This window comes from Gorilla gorilla, chromosome 4 (assembly GCF_029281585.2).
Source record: "Gorilla gorilla gorilla isolate KB3781 chromosome 4, NHGRI_mGorGor1-v2.1_pri, whole genome shotgun sequence".
Lineage (NCBI taxonomy): Eukaryota > Metazoa > Chordata > Mammalia > Primates > Hominidae > Gorilla > Gorilla gorilla.
The window spans coordinates 44694547-44709301 of NC_073228.2; the positions used below are offsets into that span (position 1 = coordinate 44694547).

The 14755-nt window shown below is 39.3% G+C and overlaps 1 non-coding gene across 1 annotated transcript; it reads right to left on the reverse strand.

The window, feature by feature from the left end:
* Nucleotides 1-11140: 11140 nt before the first annotated feature.
* On the reverse strand, nt 11141-11271 carry LOC115934859 (small Cajal body-specific RNA 20). The gene has a single exon (XR_004070598.1).
* Between the last annotated feature and the right edge of the window lie 3484 nt (nt 11272-14755).

A 14755-nucleotide genomic window follows, 5' to 3' on the forward strand; every position in this document is an offset into this window, starting at 1 on the left:
ATACAATCAATTTACTTGTTCTAGAAGCCCTGCTTTCCTTTATTTTATTTATTTATTTATTTAAGACGGAGTTTTGCTCTTGTCTCCCAGGCTGGAGTGCAATGGCACGCTCTCGGCTCACTGCAACCTCCACCTCCCAGGTTCAAGCGATTCTCCTGCCTCAGCCTCCTGAGTAGCTGGGACTACCGGCGTGTGCCACCATGCCTGGCTGATTGTTGTATTTTTAATAGAGACGGGGTTTCACCATCTTGGCCAGGCTGGTCTCGAACTCCTGACCTCATGATCCACCCGCCTCGGCCTCCCAAAGTGCTGGGATTACAGGCGTGAGCCACTGTGCCCGGCCTTTCCTTTACTTTATAAAATTAGGACACTAAAGTCCAAAGAGCTCAATCAGCTATCTAGTGGCAGAATTAGAACTAAAACATAGGTTGCTAAATTCCTAGTTCAGTGCCCTTTCTACTCTACCAAGTTGCCACTATACCTGAAGACTACCTCTTTAACAATTATCCACTGACCACAGTTTTCAAACCTTCCTTTTTGTTTTTTACCAAAGAGTCAACCTTTAATGCAATAGTTATATATTAGACTATCAAGAGAGGAATTACGCACAACTTGATTTTCCTCAAGAACATTCTTGTATCCTCTAAGAAAAAAAACAAAACAAAACAAAAAAACCAACTCCAAAACAAAAAACTTTTCTGAAGCCATCCGCATTTATGTGGCAGTGAAGATATACATATCTACACAAACACACAGGAAACATAAATTTTGTGTGTGTTGGTTTTTGTTTTTTTCTAATTTTTTTAGAGACAAGGTCTCACTTATTGCCCAGGTTGGAGTGGAGTGGTTATTTACAGGTGTGAGCATCATAGCATATTATAGCTTCAAAATCCTGTCCTCAAGGGATCCTCCTAAACATGCCTGGCTTAGGAGATACTTTTTTTTTTTTTTTGAGACAAAGTCTCACTTTATCACCCAAGCTGGAGTGCTGTGGTGCAATCTTCACTCACTGCAACCTCTGCCTCCTGGGTTCAAGCAATTCTCCTGCCTCAGCATCTCGAGTAGCTGAAACTGCAGGCGCATGCCACCATGCCCAGCTAATTTTTTTAGTTTTAGTAGAGATGGGGTTTCACCACGCTGGCCAGGCTGTTCTCAAACTCCTGACTTCAGGTGATCCCCCTGCTTCAGCCTCCCAAAGTGCTGGGAGTACAGGTGTGAGCCACTGCACCTCGCCATTTTCTTTCTTTCTTTTTTTTCTTTTTCTTTTCTTTTTGAGATAGGGTCTTGCCCAGGCTGGAATGCTTGGGGCAAGCAAGCATGAATCACTGCAGCTTTGACCTCCTAGTCTCAAGTGATCCTCCTGCTTCAGCCTCCAGAGTAGTTGAGACTATAGGCACACACCATTATGGCTGCTTAGTTAAAACAAAAAAGTCTTTTTTTTTTTGGAAGAGACGAGGTCTCACTATGTTGCCCAGGCTAGCCTTGAACTCCTGAGCTAAGGTGATCCTCCTGCTTCAGCCTCCCAAAGTGTTGGGATTACAGGTGTGAGCCACTGCACCCGGCCAGGAGACACAAATTTTTAAAGAAAGTAGTACTCAGATGCACTGACTATCCTGTTGCCTCTTAATATATGGATAAGGAATGTCATTTCATACATTAGCCACCATGAGTAATACTAAATCCTGGCTCTGATCACTTATATTAGCATATATAATACATTGAAAATGCATTCACAGCAACAGATTTTGAGGACAGGATAAAAAAGTAAAAAAATAAAATTTGTAAAATTATTAAATTTTAAAAAATTAAAGAAGAGAAGAAAATGCATTCAATGATGTTGCAAAGACAGAAAATGACTATTTCACAAATGACACTAGCAAGACTGGCAGTGAGTTGCCTAACATTTAACTAACCATTTTTCGGTCGACTGCAATGATGTAACCTGTAAAGGGGCTGTCAGGAAGAGATGGCATGTGACCATTAACCATTCCATTTGTGAACTTCTTCTCAGTTCCACATGGCACAACAGTGTTTGGCATTCCATTGGGGATGAATATTGGTCGGGGTAGGTCCCCATTGGTAGTAAGGGTGAAGATTCCATTTGTAGATGGCGAAGAGGAGAAATCTACAAATTCAAAGATAAGTACAGCATCATAAGCTTGTGGTATTTTCATCTTTGCTCTTTTCTCAAGTATCCTGAGGACTAGAGACAGTGTAGTCTCTTAACACAGGGCAGGGAGAAATCACAGTATAAATAATTCTAGATTTATTGGAAGATTTTAATTTTCCAGTTTTACTTCCCTAACTCACACTTTTGACCAAATGAAAAGGAAAGAGTAACTGCTGGAAACTATTAAGCAGAATTTTTGCAGAAACCTGTATCAGCACCATGTTGTAGCACACAAACAGTTCTACCACTTGTTTTCTTTTCCTTCTCTTCGCCTTTGAATACACTGTCCAATACAGTAACCTCTACCCAGATGTTGCATTTAAAATTTAAATTAGGCTGGATGAGGCAGCTCACATTTGTAATCCTAGCACTTTGGGAGGCTGAGGTAGCAGATCCCTTGAACCCAGGAGCTAGTGACCAGCCTAGGCAACATGGTGAAAACCCATCTATACAAAAGATACACCATAGCTGGGCATGGTGGTACACGTTTGTAGTCCCAGCTACTTGGGAAGCTGAGGTGGGAGGATTGCTTCAGCCCATAAGGCAGAGGCTGCAGTGAGCCAAGATGATGCCACTGCACTCCAGGCTGGGTGACAGAGTGAGACTGTTTCTCAAAATAAATAAATTAAATTAAATAAAAATTAAAAATGCATTATTCTCACTCACACTAGCCACATCTCGAGCGCTTAACAGTCCACGTGACTGGTGGATACTGTATTGGATGGCAAAGATCACAGAAGTTTCCACCACTGCAGAATTCTATTGGACAGTGATGCTCTAAACTAAAACTAAAATTAGAACATCCACCAACTCACTGTCAGGACTATCTACCCACTACACATCAATGAGGGGAGCCTCATAAAGCCCTTTATAGTTGGGGAATTAGCCTAATTAACCTAATTGTAAGTAATATAAAGAATAGACAAAGCATACTAGTGGCTAAAAGGACTCAGTGAGTGACCACATTAAATTACATATAATATTGGATTTCTTTCTAGCTATATCTATTGTTTATATTTTCTGGTAGTATGTTCCTCTCATACTAGCTGTTGCCATGTTAGTATTAGATAAAAGTTCAAAGAGATCTGAATTCCAAGAGTATATTAGCTAATGACTACCTATCTAACTGAAGTCACTTGGGTTCTCTAAATTTTAGGTTTCTCGTCTAAAAAATATGGAATAATCAGTAAGGTTTCCCTTGGGTTCCAAAATTCTTCTGCTATAATATCCTCAGCATGAACAAATATAAAAAAGATGACAACTCTTAGACAAATATTTAAAGGAGCAATCATGAGAAGGAGTTCTAGTTCTATCTTACCTGTCTGTGTTGGACTAGAAGCTGAAATTGGAGATGCAGGGACAGGAATTTCAAATGCACACAAAAATCCACTCATTGAGAGTCGTACTTTTTGGTTGTCCTGAGGAAAGTTCTACAGAAACAGCAGCAAGATGAGAAGGGGGAGATGTTTCAGATAAAATGGAAAAGTTCTCTCTCTAACATATTTCAAAAGAATGTCTTAGGCGCTTTCATCCGTAAAACCAACGAGATGATTGAATAATTTTTCAACTACATAAAGGATGAATGCTTGATAAAAATAACGGAAAACTAACCTCAATTTTCGAACTATTATCTCTTTTCACAGGAAGAAGTGTGTTATATATGACTGACTTCAGTTTTGTCTGTTTCAGGGATCTAAATTCTAACCCTCAGAGACTCCATTTTTGCATTTCATATTAAGAAATTGTCAGTGAGGTGAGAGTGTGTTCAGAAATCCCAAAGATGAATATAAATAATACCAGTTGCAGGAGCTTAATTTAGAGTAGGCAATATATTTATTAGATTATTTGTCTCCCCAGCTGGTATGTAGAAAGACATGATTGGTGTCAATTTGTCTTTACTCTTAATTTCTTAGTGTGTTAAAAGACCAAGTATATATATTCATAAATACTAAAAACACACATTCATAAATACATAAAATACTTCAACATAAGAAGAATTCTAGTAACAGCGGTAATACAGAAGAGTTGTCAAGTGTAATAGCAGCAGTCTTTGGTAACAGCAGCAGTCTTTGGTGGAAACCTATACTATAGTGACACAGCTAGAACACTCCATACAGGCAGCCTTACATATTTCCCTTCTTCAAAAATACCACCATCAGTATTATCCCTTTATTCTGGTAGAAAACTCAGGTTTCTGGGTTGGAAAACTTGGCATTTTTTGTTGTTGTTGTTCAGTTTTCGTTATGTTTTAGTATCTCTCTTGGTCACATAACCTAACAATTGATCATAATAATTGAGAAAAATGTCATATTTGAAGGATAGAATCAAAAGTTTCTTAGAGTAGTTAATATTACCTTTATGTTGGAACCATGTACTTCTGCCAGAAGGATTTGTTCTGAATTAAGTCCACAGAGATCACTCAGCTGTTTTTTTAAACCTGTGTACTTTTCATCCATATTCAGTCTTAGTCCATACCGTACAGGGGTAGTACCATCTAACTTAATCACTAGTAAAGAGAAAAGATCTTTTATTGGTAAAATGCAGGTTTCATTGAAAGCCTTAAATGCTGTGTACAGATATATCTGACCTGTAAATATAATAGCAAATATTTCAGCCTAGAATTTTTATTTTATGTGTAAACACTAAAACAGATGGTACTTAGGGATAATATTAAGTGAAGTCAGTATTTTTTTGGTGTTCATCTGACATAAAAGTATGAGTGGCTTTGCAGGGTTTTAAAGAGAGTTGCTGGCATATTTGAAACCAAAAAAACATGCCCCAATCTACATCTTTCAAACCTCAAGTCATGCCTAAAATTAGGTTGCTCAGTTATAATATGCTGACTAGTGGTCTTTATTTGTAAACAAATAACTATGCTTACAAATTCAGGCTATTTAAATAAAGTAAATTTAATGGAGTCAAGTAATTTCTCAGAACTTTCTGACCTACCTGTTATTTCTAAGTGCATATAACTGTCCATTGGTAGTGGCAAAGACAAAAAATTGAAAGGGTCAAATCGGACACTTATATGCCCACATGTCTGGCATTTTACTTGAGATCTTAGCTGCCCATGGAACAAATCCACAACAATTGATCTATTTCTTCTTAGATGGTTGTCCCAGGCCTAGCAATAAAAAAGATGAGAATTTTCTCTCAAAATCCAAAAGAGAGGCATTTCTATATAAATTCAAAGAAACTAGTTAAATATATTGGATTTAAATGTAAAGAATATAATCCTTACTCTTCATTTAACATAAAATATTAAATTGAGATGGAAAATCCTATTTTTCATTTGTTCTTATCAAGGTAACAATGGTAAATATTAAAGTTATTTGTCCATTAACAAGTATAAAGCATGCCTATAGGTCACTGTATCCATTACTTTAGCAATTATGGGAACTCTTTAAATTCCACTAGATAATTATTCCCACATCCAGTCCCATAAAGTTTACAATATGAAATGGCAACAGTTTTCTATTTTCATTAAACGTAGTTTTGTTTTGGCATTATTGCATAAGAATTAAGCACAGAAATAGAAATTCATTCATTTTTGCAGTAAAGTTCTGATCTCAGAATAGTTTAGTTTGCATTTAAGTTGTGCTACATGTATTTGTGGCCAGAACATTTTGTCTATTGCTTACATTAGAAACTCAAAACTGACAAACCTCTGCAGCTACTTCCCAGTCTGGTCGCGCATCACTGTCCTTCAGTTCCACATATGGCTTTTCATGGACTCGATTAAGATCTTCATGAAGACCATCCAAGAGAAAAGCCAGAAGTTCTTGGGAGTCTTGTTGCTGAAACCCATTAAACCTGGGAGCATATTTTGCTATGATCCACTATAAATATAAGAGAAGTCACAGTCATTATTTCCTACCCATAAAATTTGGAATGAATATGTCCTATAACCCAATCAGAGCCATCGTAAGAAAGTACATAGTATAGTTACACTCTATTCTGTTGGCAGCCTTTTTTTAACATTAAAAGTAAATAAAGTTTACATTTTTTTCTTTTCTTCCTTATTTCCCATAGTACATGAATGTATATAATTTTTTTATTATTAAAGATTACATGGTCAATGTAGAAAATATAGAAAACATGAAGAAAATATCACATGTACTCAGATTCCATCATTTAGCAATAACTGTGTTTTAGTTCTTATGACTGAAAATATGTATATATGTAAAAGATGAGTGGTGTATGTACATAGAGTGAAGGGCAATGCTATGACTTATAGCTATGTGACCTTCTACAATAACTAAACACACCTTTAATCCCAGCACTTTGGGAGACCGAGGCAGACGGATCACTTGAGGTCAGGAGTTCAAGACCAGCCTGGCCAAAATGGTGAAATTCCATCTCTACTAAAAATACAAAAATTAGCTGGGGGTGGTGGAGGGCTCCTGTAATCCCAGCTACTCGGGAGGCTGAGGCAAGAGAATCACTTGAACCCGGGAGGTTGCAGTAAGCTGAGATTGCGCCACTGTACTCCAGCCTAGGCAACAGAGTGAGACTCTGTCTCAAAAAAAAAAAATCATATTTTTTTCTTTCACCAAACATTGTATTGTTTATACAGTGCTAATATGCTAATCTAACATTTCATATTTTCTCTATTTCTCTTTTTAACAAAGAGAGAACAGTCCTAAATAGCAGAGTCTTCAAAAGGCAACACTATTAGCTGGAATTTAATAATATTATTGCCTTCTATTTCTGGCAAGCGACACTAGTTTTCTTTTCTTTCTTTTCTTTTCTTTTTTTTTTTTTTTGAGATGGAGTCTTACTCTGTCACCCAGGCTAGAGTGCAGTGGCGCGATCTCGGGTCACTGCAACCTCCACCTCCCAGGTTCAGGAGATTCTCCTGCCTCAGCCTCCCGAGTAACTGGAATTACAGGCGCATGCCACCAAGCCCAGATAATTTTTGTATTTTTCATAGAGATAGGGTTTCACCATACTGGCCAGCCTGGTCTTGAATTCCTGACCTCAGGTTATCTGCCTGCCTGGGCCTCCCAAAGTGCTGGAATTACAGGCGTGAGCCACCATGCCCAATCAGTTTTTCTTTCTTTTTTTTTTTTGAGACAGGGTCTCGCTATGTTGCTAGGTCAGTCTTGAACTCCCGGCCTCAAGCAATACTCCTGCCTGGGCCTCCCAAAGGGCTAGGATTAAAGGTGTGAGCCACTGTGCCCAGTGGACACAAGTTTTCTACTTAAAGTAGTGATATAAAGTTTCCTTTGAAAATATGATTAAATAACTAATTAATCACAACCAGTTATAAATTTCTTTGTTCCTTGTCTGTTACCACTGCTTCACTTGAGTAGCCAAAAAAATTTTTTAAATTTTAAGTAAAAATGGCATAATTATTTATGTAAGTTAACTGTATGGCATTATATGAGAAAAATGGTGACCATAGTTTAAAAAAATGATTAAGAAGTAGGAATCTATATTACATACGAATTTTGGACCATCAATTTTTAAAATTCAGATGGTTCACCAAAGTAGTCAAAATTCTTCTTTTTTTTTGAGACAGAGTCAAGCTCTGTCGCCCAGGCTGGAGGTCAGTGGTGCGGTCTCGGCTCACAGCAACCTCCGCCTCTAGCTTCAAATGATTCTCCTGCCTCAGCCTCCTGAGTAGCTGGAACTACAGGCACCTGCCACCACACACAGCTAATTTATGTATTTTTAGTAGAGATGGGGTTTCACCATGCTGGCCTCGAACTCCTGAACACAAGTGATCCACCTGCCTTGGCCTCCCAGCGTGCTGGGATTACAGGCGTGACCCACTGTGCCTGGCCTAGAAATCAAAATCCTGTAGACAAGACAGTAGAACCAAAATGATCTATGTCAAAAAAGAAGTATAAATTAGTCCTAAGTGTTAATTTTCTTAAAGATAATATCAAGCTGCTCACAGCTTTTCTAATATGGAATTCATACCAACACAAAATACATGACATTTAAATTAGGTTTCTTTCTTTCTTTTTTTTTTTTTTAATTAAAACAAGTTTTGGCCAGGGATGGTGGCTCATGTCTGTAATCCCTGCACTTTGGGAGCCAAGGTGGCTGGATCACTTGAGCTCAGGAGAGTTGGAGACCAGCCTGAGCAACGTGGATAGATCCCGTCTTTACAAAAAAATATTAAAAAAAAATAGTGGGGCATGGTGGTGTGCACCTTTAGTCCCCAGTAACTTGAGAGGCTGAGGTGGGAGGATGGCCTCAACCCAGGGGGTGGAGGTTGAAGTGAGTTGAGATCATGCCACTGCACTCCAGCCAGAGCAACAGAGCGAAACTCTGTTTTTTTTTTTTTTTGGTAGAAATGGAGTCTTACTGTATTGCCCAGGCTGGTCTCAAACTCTAGCCTCAGGTAATCCTCCTGCCTCAGTCACCCAAAGTGGTGGGATTACAGGTGTGAGCTACCTCACCTGGTTAAATTAGGTTTCAAAAGAAAATTTTCCATAAACATAAATGCCTTATTATTTAAATCAATTCAACTTTTTTTTTCACTTATGCTTTTTGATTTTTTTAGTCTGGAGTATAGCAAAGGCTCTTTTTTTTATACAGGGTCTTGCTCAGTCGTCTATAGCTCACTATACCCTTGAACTCCTGAGCTCAAGTGATCCTTCCACCTCAGCTAGGACCACAGGCATGCATCACCATGCCCAACTAATTTTTAAAGTTTTCATAGAGATGGGGTCTCAATATGTTACCCAGACTGGTCTCAAACTCCTGGAGGATCCAAACAATCCTCCTGCCTTGGCCTCCCAAAGTGCTAGGATTACAGGCATGAGTCACCCGGCCAAAGGCATTTTTTCATTTTTAAAGTTCTCTATGTGATCTCACTACATATGCAGCCAGAATTAATAACTATTGCCCTAGTGAGGATTATAGTCTCATGCATTTGATTTTATAATGTGCTCCAGATGTTGAGAGCTTAGAAACTGACTTGTTATTAAATCTGCTACCTGCTCTGAAACTTGTGTTTTAGAAGAAGATTTAGATTTTAATTAGTTTTTAGGTCATTTGCTTCTTGCCCATAAAGATGGAGCAAGACAGACAGCAAAACCATTTTGAAAGAGTAACAGCGCCACCTTTGAGAAAAATTAAAGTCTTCCAAGTCACTTTGTTTTCCTCCAGAAAAATCACTTTAGTCTTGCTATAAGTGATCTTAAATGATGTTTCAATAACCATCACATTTTTGGCAAGGTAATCCGTTTATAAATTTATACTCACTTCTATATTCCATTTATATAAAGTTGATGCATTACAAATTACTTTTTTTTTCCTTCTTTTTTTGAGACGGAGTCTCGCTTTGTTGCCCAGGCTGGAGTGCAGTGGTGCAATGTTGGGTCACTGCAACCTCTGCCTCCTGGGTTCAAGCAATTCTCCTGCCTCAGCCTCTGGAGTAGCTGGGATTACAGGCACACACCACTGCGCCTGGCTAATTTTTGTATTTCCGGTGGAGACAGGGTTTCGCCACGTTGGCCAGGCTGGTCTTGAACCCCTGACCTCAGGTGATCCACCTGCCTTGGCCTCCCAAAATGCTGGGGTTACAGGCGTGAGTCACTGCGCCCGACCACAAATTACTTTCTAAAAAATTCGTAGTAATATATTTTGAGGAAGATTGGGTCTATTTGAGCAAACAATTTTCTTCAAGTTTTCCTCTAAGATGGGCATGTAAGAGAATTTCAAGGAGTAATATTTGGAATTGTATCTTAAATGTCTTAACATGTTTGAAAGTCTTACATGGTGCCTATGTTTCTAAAGAAAATGTAAATGAAACCATTCCTGTAATAATGCTTCTCATTCTGAAGAGCTCAGTCCATAGGTTAAATCTATACATATCACTGGCAAGAAAACAGGATAATAAAAATATTACCAGGCATTAAATTTGCTAGGCTAAATTTTATAATAATTTGTGAACAGGATGATTCTAATAACTTCTCAGAGATTGCAACATTTGCCTCTAGCAACTGCGGTTCTACCACATGCTTTTAACATGGTACAGTGAGTAATAACCTTTAGACTTGGAGAATATGGGCTTTTCTTTGCTTCTCTTCCAATGCTCCAAACAAACTAGACTGGTCTGTCTTCTCATTGTCTTCGGCTTTCTTTTCTATTACAGGAACCTGATGCTCTCACTGTTCTCCACTGCCTGAAACTGTCAGCACAACTCAGGTTCCTTCTTCCCCTGCCTACACACTTATTTTTCTTGTTCCTTCTACCCTTCTTGGCTTTCAGTGAAATAGCTACCTTTTCATCCGATTAATCTTATTACCACTTTCCTTCTATAAGATGAACAAACCAATCACAGTTATATACTGCAGAATCTTCGAGTCACTAGCTTTTTTTGACTGTTCATTTCTGGCTGCTTGTGGAAATTTTTGTTTTTCTAAAACATCAAAGGATCATGTTTTGTTTTTATTGATTTCAGGGGTCTGCAACTATTCAAAATTATCCTAGAATCCTGGTTTTCAGAAGATAGATTTCTAAATAGGTAAAGTTTCACCTGTAGAGAGAAATGTCCTCATTTTCTGAGTCAACAATTCACAAAAGGACTAGGTACTTATTTTAATATAAGAGAATTTTATTTTGAGATTTTAGGATTCCCTGTGAGTTGTATAAATAGTTTATGTGTTCTAAAATATGGGTCAAGATTCACCTTTTTCTCTATTGATGATACTACTACTTTTTATGCCCTGTACATAGGTATGTTACAAGAATCAATTAATTAACAGTTATGTCAATTTCATATTTCACTAGTCTGAAATGCTAGCTTTGGAAAAATAGAGGGCAGCATGGAGCAACAGATTAGGTACTAAGGCAGGACTCAGGACACTGAGCTCTAGAGTGCTAGATAAAGTAATAAAATAATTGTCTGATACAGCTTTGGGCAATTATAAAACCTAAGGACCTCAGAGGCTTCATTTGTAAATTCAGAGAAGAGAGGTGTTTCATTCCTTTTATTTCCCACTCAACTACACATGTCTGAGGCAGGAAAACAAGGCTGCCCCACTCGTGGCAGTCCTGACGACGATCCTCGAGGGCTGCTCTTGGCCTCCAGCCTTGGCTAAGGAGAACAGGGACCCCCCAAAGCCCATGGGAGAGAGGCGCGAAAGGTGACTTAAAGTATCTTCTAGCTCTAAAGTTACGTGATAACTAAATAGGAAAATCTGCATGTGAATAGTAATAGCTGCTCCTTCATAGTTCTCAAAAAGGAAGATACACATTATATAATGTAATAATGATAGAAAAGATTTCACCATTCTTCCCCATTTACATTTTTTTAAGAGATTATACATAGAAGAATAAAGCTTGACACATTAAAGCGGGGAAAGATTGGTAAGATTCCATGAGCAGAGACACAATCAAATTATTCATGCTCCAGTGAATCAGCAAATCTGGGGTTAGCCACTTCTAAGAAAGGATGGCTCATTTCCTGATCCCTTGGTCTCTGATCTTTCCATTTAGTCTTGCCAGTATTTGAAACATACTACCCTCACAATTAGTAATATTCGTAAGTAAATATGTCATTTTATGAAGAGAAAAAATTAAAGCTAAGTACTATCTTACGTAGGCAGATGAAGCTCTAAGATCAAATTATCTGACATGTCAACACTAATTTTCTTTCTTTTTTTTTTTTTTTTTGAGATGGAGTCTCACTCTGTCATCCAGGATAGAGTGCAGTGGCATGATCTCGGCTCACTGCAACCTCTGCTTCTTGGGTTTAAGCGATACTCCTGCCTCAGCCTCCCAAGTAGCTGGAACTGCAGGCACACGCCACCACGCCAGGCTAATTTTTATATTTTTAGTAGAGTCGGGGTTTCACCATGTTGGCCAGGCTGGTCTGGAACTCCTGGTCTCAAGTGATCTGCCTGCCTCAGCCTCCCAAAGAGCTGGGATTGCAGGTGTGAGCCATTGCACCTGGCCCATTTTTTTTTTTTTTTTTTTTTTTTTTTAAACAAGGCGTTTGTCAAAGTGGCCACATGGACTGGAAAGAGAAATTTGATTTTTTTTTTTTTTTTAAATACAGTCTCATTCTGTTGCCCAGGCTGGAGTGCAGTGGCATCATCTTGGCTCTCTACAACCTCTGCCTCCTAGGTTCGAGCTATTCTTGTGTCTCAGCCTCCTGAGTAGCTGGGATTACAGGCATACACCACCATACCCGGCTAATTTTTGTATTTTTAGTAGAGATGGGGTTTCTCCAGGTTGGGCAGGTTGGTGTTGAACTCCCAGCCTCAAGTGATCTGTCTGCTTTGGCATCCCAAAGTGCTGGGATAATAGGCGTGAGCCACCATGCCTGGCATGAAAGAAGAAATTTAAATCCTGATATAACTACTGCTACTACTACCACCATTATTACCTTTAACCTTATATAGAGTTTCTATCTGCCAGGCACTGGGCTAAGTGCTTCACATGTATTAACTCATTTAATTCTCACATCCCTACTTAAATAGATATTACTATTAATCTCATTGTTCATATGTGAAAACTGAGGTAGAGCAAGAAGTAGTAATTTATTCAAGGTCATAAAGCAAGTGAAAGGGACAAGAGTCCAAGCTCACTACAATTACCTTATTGAAGTTTCTCATAATAATAGCTACCTATTTAGTACTTACTATGTACCAGACACTGTTTTAAAATACTTAACAAGAGTCTGGGTGCCTGTAATCCTAGCACTCTGAGAGCCCAAGGCAGGAGAATCGCTTGAGCCCAGGAATTCGAGACTAGCCTGGCAAGCATAGTGAGACCCCATCTCTACAGAAAATCAAAAAATTAGCCAGGTGTGGTAGTGCATGCCTGGAGTCTCAGCTACTCAGGAGGTGGGAGAATTGCCTCAGTCCATGAGGTTGAGGCTGTAGTGAGCTATGATTGTGCCACTACACTCCAGCCTGGGCAACAAAGGAAGATCCTGTCTCAACAAACAAGCAAACAACAACAACAAAACACTTAACATGCATCAAACTCATTTAATCCTCGTAACACTATGATGGTGATTATTATTATTACTCTAATTTTACACATGGAGGAAACAAGGCCCAGAATGTCACTTTTTAAAAAAGGTTACTTGAATTCAGTTTAAAAACATTTTAAAAAAATCTGTCAGTGTGCAGTTATTTGCATTTACTTTTAGAACACTTTTCTAATTAAAACATGTTCAGAGGATTGTTATTAGTCAACTTACATTTCCCCCACCTTATTAATAAGTTGCCATAGTTCCCTGTCTCTTTATTTAGCAAAAACACTTTTCTAATTAATATGTATTTTCAGAAAGTACTGCTGTTACTCCACTTACATTTTCCCCCATCTTATTGAATGAATTCCCATACTCTGCCTCCTTTCTCTCCATATAAAGCGATACTCCTCTCCTCCCAGGTTTATTGTAACTCTAAGTTTGCCTTTATTTATTCATTTATTTTATGAGACAGGGTCTTGCTCCCTCACCCAAACTGGAGTGTAGTGGTGTGATCATGGCTCACTGCAGTCTTGACCTATCAGGCTCAAGCAATCCTCCCACCTCAGCCTCCCAAGTAGCTGGGACTACAGGCGCACACTACCAAGCATGACTAATTTTTTTTTTTTTTTGAGACTGAGTCTTGCTCTGTCGCCCAGGCTGGAGTGCAGTGACGCGATCTCGGCTCACTGCAAGCTCCGCCTCCCGGTTTCACGCCTTTCTCCTGCCTCACCCTCCCGAGTAGCTGGGACCATAGGCGCCTGCCACCACGCCCGGGTAATTTGTTGTATTTTCAGTAGAGACGGGGTTTCACCATGTTAGCCAGGATGGTCTCGATCTCCCGACCTCGTGATCCGCCCGCCTTGGCCTCCCAAAGTGCTGGGATTACAGGCGTGAGCCACCACACCCGGCTCAAGCATGACTAATTAAAAAAAAATTTTTTTTGGACCGGGAGTGGTGGTTCACGCCTGTAATCCCAGCACTTCAGGAGGCCGAGGAAGGCAGATCACGAGGCCAAGAGATTGAGACCATCCTGGCTAACACAGTGAAGCCCCATCTCTACTAAAAATACAAAAAAAAAAATTAGCCGGGCGTGGTGGCACGTGCCTGTAGTCCTAGCTACTCGGGAGGCTGAGGCAGAAGAATGGCGTGAACCCGGGAGGCAGAGCTTGCAGTGAGCCGAGATCGCGCCACTGCACTCCAGCCTGGGGGACAAAAGCAAGACTCCGTCTCAGAAAAAAAAAAAAAAATTTTTTTGTAGAGATGGAGTCTCACTATGTTGTCCAGGCTGGTCTTGAATTCCTAGGCTCAGGTGATCCCCCTATCTGGGCGTTTCAAAGTCCTGAGATTACAGGCCCAGCCAGACTTCATTCTTAAGTAAATTTTAAAGTTTGCATTTGACAGACGCATGCTAGAAAATAATATCAAATGCCAGAGTGGAGAAGGGAATATGTAGATTCTCCCATGTATACCTCTCCCTTACTACCCTCCCCAAATTTCTTTAGTGCACAAAAGGACTATGGTAGGCAATAATAAACCAGGTTCATGTTCTTGTCAGTGCAGTTCAGTCTGTTTATAAGGGACATGCTGCTAAGAGTAAGATCTCTATTGTGTTCCTACGGAAAACAAAACGTAATACATCC